We start from the raw sequence: 13,930 nt of genomic DNA, 5'->3' as shown, positions 1-13,930 counted from the left end.
ATTGGCTAAATTGACCAAAAAATAATAATGATAAATATTGAAGAGGATATGAATGTATTGCTGATGAAGTTGTGAACTAATCCAAGCATTCTGGACAGTAATTTGAAATTATGCCCAAAGGGCTTTCAAACAGTCCATAACCTTTGATTCAGAAGTGCCACTATTGGCACCCAGATATCATAAAAGTGAGAAAAGGAACTACTTGTGGAAAAATGTTTGTAGCACCTACTTTTATTGTGACAAAGAATTGGGAAATGAGTAGATGCCCATCAATCAGGAAATGGCTGAATAAGTTATGGTATATCAAAGTAATGGAATATTATCCTTCCATAAAAAATAATGAACAAGCTGATTTTAGAAAAACCTGTATAGGTTTACATGAACTGATGCTGAGTGAAATAAGCACCAGTAGGAAAACATTGTAAATAGAAACAACAAGACTGTGTGATAATTAACTATGACAGACTTGCTTTTTCTTACCAATTAAGTGATCTCAGGCAATCTCAATAAACTTTGAATGGAAATCTCCATTTGCACCCAGAGAGACAACTATGGAGACTGGATATGGATCAGCACATACTATTTTCATTTTTTTCCTCTCTTGTTTTCCCTTTGTGTTCTGATTTTTCTCTCCCAACATGAATAATATGAAAATATGAAAAAATAATGTACATATATAACCTAAAAGTAAAAGGGAAATTATAAAAAGTAACCTAAAAATTACATGGTATAATATTAGATTACATTCTATTTTTCTAATTTGTTTTTAATCTATGCTTTGATGGCCCTTTATTAATTTTTATTGTATCATCATTTGAAAAGGGTATATTTTATATTTCTGGTTTTTTTGCATTAATTTGTGAGGGTTTTCTCCCCTAATGTATTGTATGTATGCATGTGTATCATATGTTTTATGTATGTATATATGTATACATAGAAACCACATGTGTGTGCATGCATGTAGGCGTTCTCACATCTATATGTGCATACAAACACAAGTATGTGCCTTATTTCCCCCTTTTGATTCAATTTAAATGTGAAATTCAAACATTGAAACCCCCCCAATTTTTTCTCCACTGTAAAAACTTCCTTATATACACAAATATTTTCCCCATTTTTCCTCTGCCTTTCCCAATATCTCAGGATAACTCTGTTTCTTGCCTATTAATTTTTTTCAAGGTGAAAGATCTGAGATTATAAACAGAATGGACTACCCAGAAAAACTGAGTGCTATGCTTCAAGGGAAATGAAATAGAGTAAATCCTAAGCCCTTTGGTCCCTGAACATTGAAACTGCTATATCTTGTATAATGCTGACTTTGATTTCATGGTATTTGAATGCTTCTTGAACTATGATCTCTAAAATTTGCCCATAATATTTCTGTTAGTTCTCATTTTGTTGGACTCTTTGAATTTCTGCTTTACTTTCTGGTTTTAGAACACCAAGAAATTTTACATGATAATTTCTTGAAATATGATGTGTAGCTCTTCCTTTGATTATGTCTCTTATGAAGTCCAATAATTCTTTTATTTTCCAGTTTACTTGTTTTTTGTGATGAATAAATTCATGTTAAAATTTTCCCTCCATTCTTTTGACTTTTTTTTGAGGGTTTTTTTTGAGTTTTTTCTTTTCTTCTCTCATGAAGACATTAACTTCTAGTTGACCAATTCAAATTTTAAAGGAGTTATTTTATATAGTGAGTTTTCTTTCATTCTTTTCCATTTGGCCAATTCTGTGAAAGCGGTTTTTTGGGGCAATATTTTTATATCTCTTTTACCAATTTCTAATTTATTTTTAATCTGTGCTTCTATGGTCCTTTAATAATATCGTCTGAAAAGGACACATTTAATATTTCTGTTTTTCTGCATTTTGTGAGGTTTTTATTCCCTAATACATAGTATGTCTGTATTTGTGTATGTATGTATTAGTGTATATATATGTATTAGTATATGTGTATGTATGTTTTAGTGTGTGTATATATATATAACATATAATATAATATAATATAATAAAATAAAGATAAAAGATAAAATCTTAGTAAAATTTATATCGACAGATATATTATCTGTTAATATAAATTTTACTAAGATTTTATCTTTTTTGTCTTTTTTTCTAGGATGATAATGTAAATTCTAGGAACTTAATCATTATTAGGGCAATTAGAAGAATTCTAAAAGATGGTTTAAGAGTGAGTCAAAAGTGAACAGGCAATAAAACAGGAATGACCTGAAAGATTGAGAGAGGAAAAATGATGGAGACTGTGTATACAAGGAAGAATTTTTCCAGTGGAGGGAAAATTGGAAGGGAGAGAGCAATGTTTGAACTTCACATCTAAATTGCATCAAAGGGTAATATAGCCACATATATGTGTGTAAGTATACATATATATGCATGTATAAACATACACATGCATGGTGTGTGGTTTGTATATGCAAATGTATATATATAATATATTTGAACTCTTTTACTAAGCTTTTCTTTTTTATAATTTTCTTTCTTTGATTTCATTTATCTATATTTTTCTGTACTATTCTCACATGATTTTGAAAATAAATTTTTAACTTTTTTAGGAATTCTTTTGCACTTTTCTCTATTTTTTGTGGCTTTGACTGTAGTTGTTTTTGACATTATTGTCATCTCTGAGTTTGTGGCTTCATATTTCCTGTCATCACAGTGGTTTTTTTCTTTTGGTCAGATTCTTTGTTGTTGTTGTTTGTTTATTTTTCCACCTTATTTCTTGATCTTCAACTTTTGTTTAACATTGGGTTTTGTTCCCAATATTGTGTAGGAAAAGCATCCTTTCAGATTTTGGGCTTTCTCACAGTGTTGTTTTCAGAGCTAATTCTTGGGATTTCAAAGTTTTCAGTACTTCCAAGGTGGTGTTGTAATGGACATACTCTGTCCCTTGTCCTGCACTCCTGAGACTGTGAGAATATTACCTCTGAATTCTGTCTTCAGTCAAAAATATGTCACCAGCTCTTTATTCCTTCATGCAGGTGGCATTTCCTACCACAGGCCCCCAGATGTGCCACCTTAACCTTATCAATAACCGAAGAATTTGACAACTTGACAAGCATAAAAGTTAAAGAAATATTGTTTCCCTTTGCTGCCTGTCTGAGAATGGAATTTTAGTGTGATAAATATTTCAGAATATTCTTGTGGTTTTTTCCTATAAATATGTGTCCCTGAAACTGCTCAGGACTGACTTCCCTAGGTTTGTTCTGGTGGGACTCAGTTGGTGGTGCTCTTAAATTTACATTATTTTGTCTGTCCTGTATTTTCTCTTGCCCTGGTATTTCAGTAGAAGTTCCCCAGTGAGATAGCCTTTGGCTCTGACAGCTAGTCCCTTTCCCTGGAAGGCAAAGAGGATTACCATCTCTAGGGGATGGCCACCAAGAAGACATTCCTCAGGCCCGGACTTCTGTAACCTCCTTTTGCAGACCAGGAAAGTGAGGTTTAATTTAGCTCAAGTGGCATCAAGTATTTTGGGAACTTGTTCATTTTCTGGTGAGTAAGGGATAGTAGGTGGCTACACTGAATGAGACATCAGTACCCCCTACTGGCCTCCACAGGATACCATTGGAGTGCCCTGATTTTTCGGTTTGGATTGTCTATCTTTTGTATTCTGGAATTGTTTGTCTATTGTCTCTTTGTATTTAAGTGTGCCTATTGAAATGGGAATGTTAAATGTTTTGTTCTGTGTGATTTGTGTTCTGTGTAAGTGTTCTGTTAAAGTTTTAAGAACAATGATTAAGACTTGGTTATTTCAAGGTTGTAATTGTGCTTAGTATAAAAATTTGCTTGTGATTTTAAACTTTTTAACCTATTGTACTAACTTGTAAATAAAAGGAAAAAAAAAAAGCTTGGTTATTTTAAAACTGGCAGACAGGTTTTCAAAGCATGCTAGAGAGGAGTAAAGGACAATAAAAACTTTATCTGATTGAAGTCACCTGGAAAAAAGAAGTTTATAATAGTTGCTTTATAACTCTGGCAGGAGAAAACATTTGATTAGGAATTTTAGGATGATTCTGAAGTTGTGGGAAGTAATTTTACTAGAGCCTGTGCATGCTAGAATTGTTTATTCTGAGAATAAGATCTTGGAATTTGTTTGAATATTGAAACCTTTATTACTAAAGAGGAAAAAGAAAATAAACTTGGCTATTTTAAGAATGGAAGAAAAGTTTTCTCTCCAAAAGCATCCTGCTGTAGTTGGGGGGAAGGGAAAAAACAATAAAATTCAAGCTGGGCCTTAAAAAATTCTAGAGATAAGAGAGCTAATTGCTGTGGGAAGAACACTCAGGCAGAGGAAAGAAAAACTAAAAAAAAAACCAAACAACTGTATTTGGTTTGCTTCAGTTTGTTACCTTCTGAAATATCAGGTAATATGTTAACATTATAAGTTATGCTTTGCTGGACATGTGGGTTTTATAGAGTTATTTAGCTATTCACTGTATTGTGAATCTTAAAACTTTTGAAGGGAAAGGAAAGGTGAATCAAGGTGATTTATGAAAGATTGGTTTGTAGGAGCAATTATAGGTTTGAATGGTTTTAGGAGTAAGAAAGAGAAGAGGTGGGGGAGGGAGAAATGGGAGAGGATCTTTTGTCTTCAAAGTTAAAGATTCAACTCACACTGCCCCCTACTGCTTTCTGCTACTTTAGCAATGGAGCATTTAGTTAGAAAGGCTGTTAGAATTTGTTTAAAGTTTGTAACAGGAGGAAAAGAGAAAAGTTAAGTAGGAACAGAAAGAAGAAAGTTTTTTTTTGTTTGTTTGTTTTATTTTGTTTTGTTTTGTTTTCCTAAGGCTGGGGTTAAGTGATTTGCCCAGGGTCACACAGCTAGGAAGTGTTAAGTGTCTGACACCAGATTTGAACTTGGGTCTTCTTGAATTCAAGTCTGGTGCTCTATCCACTGTGCCACCTAGCTGCCCCAGAAGAAAGTTTTTAATGGAAGGATTTCTTTGTGAGGAAAATTGAGAACCAGGAGGAAATCTTTTGTCCAAAGGCACAGTTTAGCTCACCTTCCCTCCCCCCTGCCTCTTTGGAGGTGGAGTGGGGGGAAGGGCAGCCACATGGAATCCCCCCTCTACTAAGTGTGTTCCAGCTGTTTTTTTTTTTTTTTCTTTATCAAGTTGACGCTGCCTTGAAAGAAGAAAACTGTAATTTTAAAGAGACAAGTTTATTTTTAAGTTAACTGACTGAATATATTTTTAGATACATAATGGTTTCTTTGTTTAGGAATATGGTCATAAATATGATCTATAATTTGACAGGGTTATTTCTTTAAAAAATTAATTAATATTTTATATTGGAGGTCATTTAAAGGGCTTCTAAAATGATAGTTTTTTTTTTTTTTTTTTTTTTTCCTGTGTCCATTGAAAATGTTTCTGTTATGGACAATATGCAATTTGGAATGTTTCTATGTATTGGGTATTTTAAAACAAAATGATTTATATAATGTTCACTTATGAAATTGTCTACTTAAATATGAAAGATAAGTTGTTAACTTAACTGGGACAAAGTTCCTACTGTTATCAATATAAGGTTATGGTAAATACCTGTTTGGGATTTATCTGAAAATTTGGTTAATTGGGATTTGTTATTGGAGGTAAAATTTCTTGGGCTTGTAGTTAATGCTATTTGGGAGTTTTAAAGCTCTGCCCTTCGACAGTTAGTGGGACAATTAACTGGAATAAAACTGAGTCAAGGCTATTTTATTCTGTATGTCCTAAAGGATCAGTTTTAATTGCTTATGTTATGTTATAGTTATGTCCCTGCATTTTTTCCTCCTGTGACTGATCAGAGACTATAGTCAATAAGAATGGTTAATGCAATTCAATTATGTCTCATCTTGCTGTTTCCAATCTGATTGTATGTAACCATTATGTCCTAAATACTTAGGCAAATAAGTATTTAGCCCTGGTCATCTATCTGTTACTGGATATTGTGTCTGTGGATATTCAGGTTTTTATAGGTTTCTAGCTAGTGAGAGGACAATTAGCATAGTGGTCTGTGAAACCTAACTGCTGTTTTCATTGGTACTATAGCTATTTGCCTGTCCTGTGAAGCAATGTCATCTCTTCACATAGGAAGCTGCTGAGCCTCTTCACATTTTGCAGCAGTCTTGTGAACCATATCTTTGTATCTCAGACTGTTCTAAGCTTTTTTTATTAGATTTGTTCTAGATTTTGGTCAAACTACAACTATATTGAACTACTTCTAGGACTGGGATCAGCACACCACACCCATTCCCCTGCTTTGAACTGAGAGTCTCTGCCCTTTATCAGAATGAAGCAGTTTTTGAGTGAGAAGCTTTACTCCTCCCCCCATGGACTTTATGATGGGGAATTTGGTAATAATTGATGAATGAGTGTTAAACCCTGACTGGATCATATATCACTGTGTGTTTAAGATTGGGGATGGAAATTGTTACAATTTTGTAACTATTGCTTTTATGTTTGAGGGATTTTTTAGGAAACCTTCTGTATTAATCTGATATATATAGGAATTTTAATTCACTCGAGATTTATATGTGGGCTGGTTATTGACAATTTATTTGCTTTTTTGGGTGAATGATTCCTTTTGCCTAAAAAAAGGAAGAAGAGAAAGGAAATTGGGAAAAACTGATGGATTTTTCTCAAAAAACCTGAACAAATGGAAATCCCTAATTCCTATTCTCTTTGCTTTAGGCCCTTCTGCTTCACCCCCTATCTTAGGTAATTCAATAATTTGAATATTCAAAAGAAAGAGTGTGAAATATTGTGCCACAGTTCCCTTTTATTGCCCTGACTCAGTTTCCCTAATTGTTCTGCCTCAGTTCCCCTATTTGCAAGCTCTTTTTTTTGCTCATTAGAATTAAGATAATTAGGCCTATGGAGATCTGGCATTCCAGAAGATAAAATTCCAGATGTCCTATCTCATACCTAATTCCAGACTTACTGGCTCTAGTTGGACACCTCCTTAAGTTAGTTAGAATTTATGGTCCTACCCCCGAACCTGTCAGAACTGGATTGATGGTCCCTGCTTGGAGATTTCTGCTCACCTGCCTTTATTTAGCTACTTGAGCTTGGAGTCATATACATGTCATTGAGAATTCACATTCACTGCTGGATTCTTGGAGACCAAAGTCTCATTCAGCCCTGGGATCAAAAAACATGTTTTGCATCTTACCCCATTTTGCAGCCTGATCCTCGCTTATACCTCCTCCCCCCTACTGGGGGAGCCTAGCCACTATTTCCCCCATAGATATATATATATATATATATATATATATATATATATATATATATATATGTATAGACTTAAATAAGAAGCACAGGGGTGGGGGTGGGAGGAGGTTGCAGCCCAAAATGGGACTTACAGGCAGCAATGGTTCTTTTTAGATCTATGCCAGTTCTTGGGAAGCTCTTGGAATTCCCTCCCCCCCTCCCACCAGCATTGTTTTACAACACTCATGAAAAGAACAATCCCTTCAATTTGAGGAAAGGGAATATGAGAACAAGATCCTCCCCTCATATGGATGTGGGTGGTCCTTGAGCATGGAGAAAGGATTGGGGAAAATCCCAGTACTTATATATTCTTGGTGGATGTTGTTAGGGGATGGGCCAGTACCAATGCAGATCATAGGGCTGTGAGACCATAGCAGATTGGTTCTTTGACAAAAGCCAGGACTCCTACATTAAGGGGCATAGATTAACACCACCATCACAATGCCAGAAGGAAGGAATTTACAATCCCATTGCAGTCACAATGAAAGAATCATATAATGAGGCCTGGGAATTGGAAAGGACCTGGGATATCAGATTTTATGTGGCAGGAAGAGATTTGGGAGCCATGTTCAAAATCTTAGTTTCACAATCTCAGGACCCTCCTGAGGGAAAACATCCCCTAAGGCCCTAATGCAGGTATTAATCCTCCTCCTTTACTCCTGAAACCAGCCATGACCACTTCTAGGCTGGAGGGGGAAACCATGACAATTGTCTTAACACTCCCTCAGCCTCCATTTCCCAGAGACTGCTGTCTCCCTATAAAACCTTTATGTCAGCCCTTGATGTAGCATACCAGCTGATAAACCTAATCAGTCCCACCCTCTCCACAAGTTGTTGGATCTGCCTGGACCCAGCACCTCCTACTTTGTGGACATAGGCATAAGCGCCACTTGAGGGTCAGAGACCCACTGGAACCAGAATCTTTCACTCTCAGCTGAGAACCTGCCCCCAGAATGCACCACCCACATTCTCAGATTAATTTTGGGAGGGATGCTATGATCTGGAGCACTCCCTGTACAAAAAGTATTGTGTAGTGGTTACTGCCAACTCCCCAATACAGGCCTGACAGGATCCTATTTTGCATGAGACTAACTCCATGTATTGGTCAAAATACTTTGGAAGAATCCCCTGAGCTTTGCTTACTTGTATATGTAATCCCTCAAATTTATTTGTACTCTAAGGAAGGGGCTGAAGAACATTTTGGTTTATTGGGTAGGGCATGCAGAGCTGCTCCTATTCTAATCACTTGCTAGTATGACTAGGAATAGCAAGCTCCGCGGCTGTTGGGACCACTACCCTGATCCATGGTGACAGCCAGCTGTTAGCTTTGGGTTCCCAGGTGGACCAGGACTTAAAGGACCTAGAAAAATGAAATATCCTTCCTGGAGAACTCTTTAAACCCTTTGGCAGAGATGATCCTATAAAATCTTCAGGGCCTGGATTTACTCTACCTTAAACAGGCAGGTCTATGTATGGCCCTCAGGGAGGCTTCCTATTTCTATGCTAATGACTCAGGGGAGGTAAGGGAATCTCTATTTACAATCAAAGAGTGGGGGAGACCACTCAACTACAATCAATGTCCTGGTACCAGTCACATTTTTAATTGGTCCCTCTGGATGACCTTGCTTATAATGTCCCTGATAGGTCCCCTTGTTCTATTCCTGCTAGCTCTACTAAATGCGCCCCTTGTTTGATTAACTGTTTAACCACATATATCAGGAAAAGGATCCAAGCAGTTAAGTTGTTTGTTGCCAAAACTCCCCTTAGGCCTCTGATGAGTGCAGCTTCTAACCAGTCACAAGTAAAAGGGGGGAGTGAAATGAACAGACTCTATCCACTGTACTATTCTAAGGGAGCTTACATTATTTAAGAGAAATTTTTTTTTCTTCCTTCCTTCCTTTCTTTTTTTCTTCCCTTCTTTCTATCATCTTTTTCATTTGTGCAGAATAAATGTAAAAAATGCAAATACAAACAAGGTAATTAATTATAAAGTACTGGTAGAGGGCACTAACCATTAAACAATTAAGAAAAGCTTCATATAGAAGGTAATGCATGTGTAAATTGTTGAATGAATAAAGGACATAGATGAGGTAATCGTGAAGAGAGAGGACATTAGAGAAATTAGAGAAAGAGACTGTTCAAAGTAATGAGAACTAGAGTTATACATCCATGAGGGAGGAATAGAAAAGTTAGTCCACATTTTAGAGTACGGGTAGGAAAGTAATATATAATGAGATTGGAAATAAAAATCAGGATGATGTGTTGACAAGCTTTATAAATTAAACAGACAAGGTAACAGGGAGCAGTTAGTATGGAAATAACAGATCTTTGTTTTAAGGAAAAATCACTTGGGCAAATGTGTAGAAATAAGACTGTCATGGGGAAAACCTTAAGATAAAGAGATCATTTAGGTGGATATTTATAGTCTAAATAGGAGGTAATCAGGCCTGACTTAAGGTGGTAAATATGTGAGTAAAGACAAAAAGTTTGATGAGATAAATGCTATGGAAACAGAAATGACAAGATTTGGCAACTGATTGTGTACATGGAGTAAGGGAAAGTGATGAGTTGAAAATAATGTTAAAGTTAAAATCCTTAGAAACTGGAACAATCATAGTGCCTTTAACAGAAGTATAGACGTTTGGAAGAAGGTAGACTTTGGGGAAATATATTCAGTTATGTTTCAGGCATTTGAGATATCTCCTGAGCATCCAATTTGAAATGTCTAACAGGGAATTGAAAATGGGGAGTTCAAGAGAGAGATTGGGGATAGATATATTGATCTGAGTCATTAACATGAAGATTATAAGTAAATCCACAGGAGCAAGTAGTTACACCACAGACTGCAGAAAGAGAAGAGAAAATGATCAAGGATAGGGCCTTGGAAACATTCACATTTAAGGAGTATGATATAGATGATAAACTAGTAAAAGAAATTAAGGCATGATCAGATTTATAGAAGAAAAACCAGAATAAAGAATATCCAGGGGAAATAAGTGAATAGGATAAAAATACAACAGAGATCAGGAGGGTTGAAGACTGAGAAACAAATATTTGGGAATTAAAAGATCAATTTTGAACATTGGTGATGGCAGATGCAGAAGCCAGATGGCCAACAACTAAGATACATGAAAAGCTCTCCTAAATAGATGTTTTCTCACTTTAGGTTCTGCAGCTGTAATACTCCAAGTAATTTACTCAACAAGCTTAAATTTCATTTATTTATTGATAGATTTTCAAAAGAAAAATGTATTCCTATATTTCTGTGATAGCTTATATAAATATTTAGAGGCTTATGAAATGATTACACTCATATTTGGGGAATGTGATATGTATGATAAGATAGATATTAATGAAAGCTTACCATTCCTTTCATATTACCAATGCTCTTCCCCACACTATCCTATATCTTTAATTCAATTTAGCCAGATTCTGACTTAATTGCTCTGATAAAATAAGCTTTCTCCTATTTTTGGACAACTGACAATATTTCAAACTACTTTCCTTTTGCTGATGCTGCTAATTGCACAAATGCATGTGTCATTTTGTTTAGACTGTAGTTTCATCCTGTTTTGACTATCATATTGTCCTTATGCTGTTCTCAAAGTTGACAGCTTTCAGCTGTTACAAACTGTGTGTTGGATTCCAATTGGCATCAGCTACAGTAAATAGACAACTTGGCTTCTGGTTTACCTAGCTGCCAAACATAAGTTGATAGTAAATTTTTTCCTCTAATTTTTTTCAATGACCTTCCTGCTTTGAGGATTTAGGAATATTTAATTTTTTTTTGTCCATGTATATATGTATAAAGGAGTGTTTGTATATGTATTTGTATATATATGTACACATTCATAATATTTAAAAACACAATAACAATCTATAAATTCTTCAATAAGTCATTTTGTTACTTTGCATTAGATCAAAATATTTTAGTAGATTTCAAAGTTATAGGTAGGAAAATAGTCTTTAAAATTAATATAGTATTTCACTGTAAGTAGAAACTAGGGCTATTAAATGTATAATTTGAACATACAGTTAAAATAGAAGATAATAATTGTGAATTAGCCCCGCAGATGGGTCCAAATTCAGAGGCTGTTGTACAAACATATTTTATAAAAGCTATCATATTCACTCAGCCTACACTTACCCTTACTTTTAATAACCAACAGTTTGAAGGATTAATAGATGCTGGAACTGACAGGACTGTGGTGGCTGCTTCTCAGTGGCCCCCTTGGTGGCCTATGATTTCAGTTAACAATAGAGTGGTAGAGATAGGAGGCAATGAAGAGGCTTTGTTGTCGGCTGAACTGGTAAAGTGGCAAAAAGATGGAAAGACAGGAACCATTTTTCCTTTAATAATAGATGGCTTTCATATTAACTTATGGGGTAGGGATATATTTCATCAATTAGGGATGAAGATCACCACCTATTATTAGAAGGGGTCATTGCTACTGCGACTTCCACCACTCTAAAAATGATTTGGACTACCAATACATCAATATGGGTAGAACAATGGCCTCTGACCAAATTATAAATAGCTGCTTTATACCAGTTAGTACAAGAATAATTAGAATTAGGACATATTGAGGAAACAAATAGCTCAGGGAACTCCCCTGTATTTGTTTTAAATAAAAGACATGACAGATGAAATAGTAAGGAAAACATTGCTCAGAATTATCCATTTAACAGGAGAAGCAGGAATTACATGGATTAGCAAAGACAAGGATAGGTTGGATTACTTAATAGCTACTCAGGAAACCTGGACTATTTTGTTAGGATGAGGAGAAGTAAGAGCAGGAAAAATCCTGAACCAGTTGCCATTCTATGAACAGTAGCAATAAGATATTTCCCACAAAACCAAAAACACATCGACTTAAAGACTCTAATGTGTTTACTGATGCCACCAAGCAAAATAGCAGCCATATATTCCCTACAATTGGGCATCTCTAATATATTTACTACACTCATTGGAAATAGACAAGCACATCAATATCATTTTAGATAGTCACTATGCAATTGGGGTGATCCAGAAAATAGGAACAGCATATAGAAAGGCCCCAACAGGACCTATCTTCTCATTGTTTCAGGAGGTATAAGAGGTGATTTTAATGAGAATGCATCCTTTTTATATAATGCACATCCACTTTCATACGGACAGACTAGGACCTATATTTGAAGGGAACAAAGTAGTGGATGGTCTGGTTACACAATGTATTCTTCTCTGTCCTCTAGAAGAAGCAATAAAAGTTCATGAATATCTGCCTCTATCTGCCACATCTCTCCGGAGATTGTATGGAGTGTCCTGGCAAAAAAGCAGCAAGCATAATAAAAAGATATGTAACGTGTGTACCATATTTTCAAAGACATGTAGGGCTGGAGACTAACCCCAGGGGTGACAGGCCAAATGATATATGACAAATGGATGTTACACATATGGGAAAAACATGCATTCATGTTACAGTTGACACTTATTCAGGCTTTGTATCTGTATCTTCTCAATGAGGGGAAGCTGCTTCATGTGTAATAAATCACTTATTTCACTGTTTTGCCTCTATGGGTATCCTACACACCATTAAGACTGATAATAGGCCCTCATATACTTAAAAAAAATTAAAACAGTTATCACAGGAATTCTCCATACATCTTATTTTTAGGATTCCTTATAACACTACAGGACAGGCCATTGTAGAAAGGACTAATCACACCATCAAGAGATTTATCAAAAAACAAAAACAAGGAGCTGGAGGTAAAGTCACTCAGAAAGACAAAGATAAAGCAGTATACTCAATAAATTACTTAAAATTTGATTCAAATAATTTAAGTTTAGCTATGAAATATTCTTTGATGAACATAGACAGAGAATCACTCAAAGATAACACCTTATCTTCATTAAGAAGGTCCCCTAATAAGAATGAGACCATGGTAATGAAAATAGGACCTAAAGGATGGGAGGGATCCTATAGGGTTCTAATGTGGGGGCCAGGATATGCTTGTATCTGCACAGGAGAAAACCTTCAGCAGTGGATTCCCACCAGACATCTCAGAGTTGTCCATAGAACTGAAGAGAAAAAGAAGGAAGAAGAGATGGCTATCTAAAAGGAGAAGAAGATGTGCCCCCAACACAGTCATTACATTTACCTTTACTCTGAATGTATCACTCTGCTTTAAATGTATTTCTTGTAAACAACAAATTTAATCCAGTCTGCTATCCATTTCAATTTTATGGGAGAGTTCATTCCATTAACATTCATAATTTAAATGTATTACCTTCCCTCTTGTTTTCCTCCAGCTATACTTTTCCCTTTCCCCCTTTCACTCCTTCCCAGTACTTTGCTTCTGATCTCCCTCTCCCTTAAAGAGCCTCCTCTTTTACATCTCCCTCTTTTTTATCCCTTTCCCACCTACTTCTATTCTCCCTTCTATTAGATTCCTTTTTTCCTTTCCCCATTCCCTTCCTACTTCCCTATAAGTGAGACAAGCTTTTCTGTGAAGCTAAATGTATTTGATGTTCTCTCTTTGAGCCAAATCTAATAAGATTCACAAAATGCTCACCCCCATCCCTTCTTTCCCTGAATTGTAATAGGTCTTTTTTTTTTTTTGCCTTTTCATGAGATATTAACCAACCCCATTTTGATTCCATTTTCATTCTCTTCCCATAGAATTTC

The 13,930-nt window shown here is 35.5% G+C and overlaps 1 pseudogene; it reads right to left on the bottom strand.

The window, feature by feature from the left end:
- The window catches only part of LOC141561973 (nuclear cap-binding protein subunit 3 pseudogene), a 75,197-nt pseudogene that overhangs the window by 60,732 nt on the left and 535 nt on the right, over positions 1–13,930 (bottom strand).

This window comes from Sminthopsis crassicaudata, chromosome 3, assembly GCF_048593235.1.
Source record: "Sminthopsis crassicaudata isolate SCR6 chromosome 3, ASM4859323v1, whole genome shotgun sequence".
Taxonomy (NCBI): domain Eukaryota; kingdom Metazoa; phylum Chordata; class Mammalia; order Dasyuromorphia; family Dasyuridae; genus Sminthopsis; species Sminthopsis crassicaudata.
This window is presented reverse-complemented; position numbering and strand designations above follow the sequence as displayed.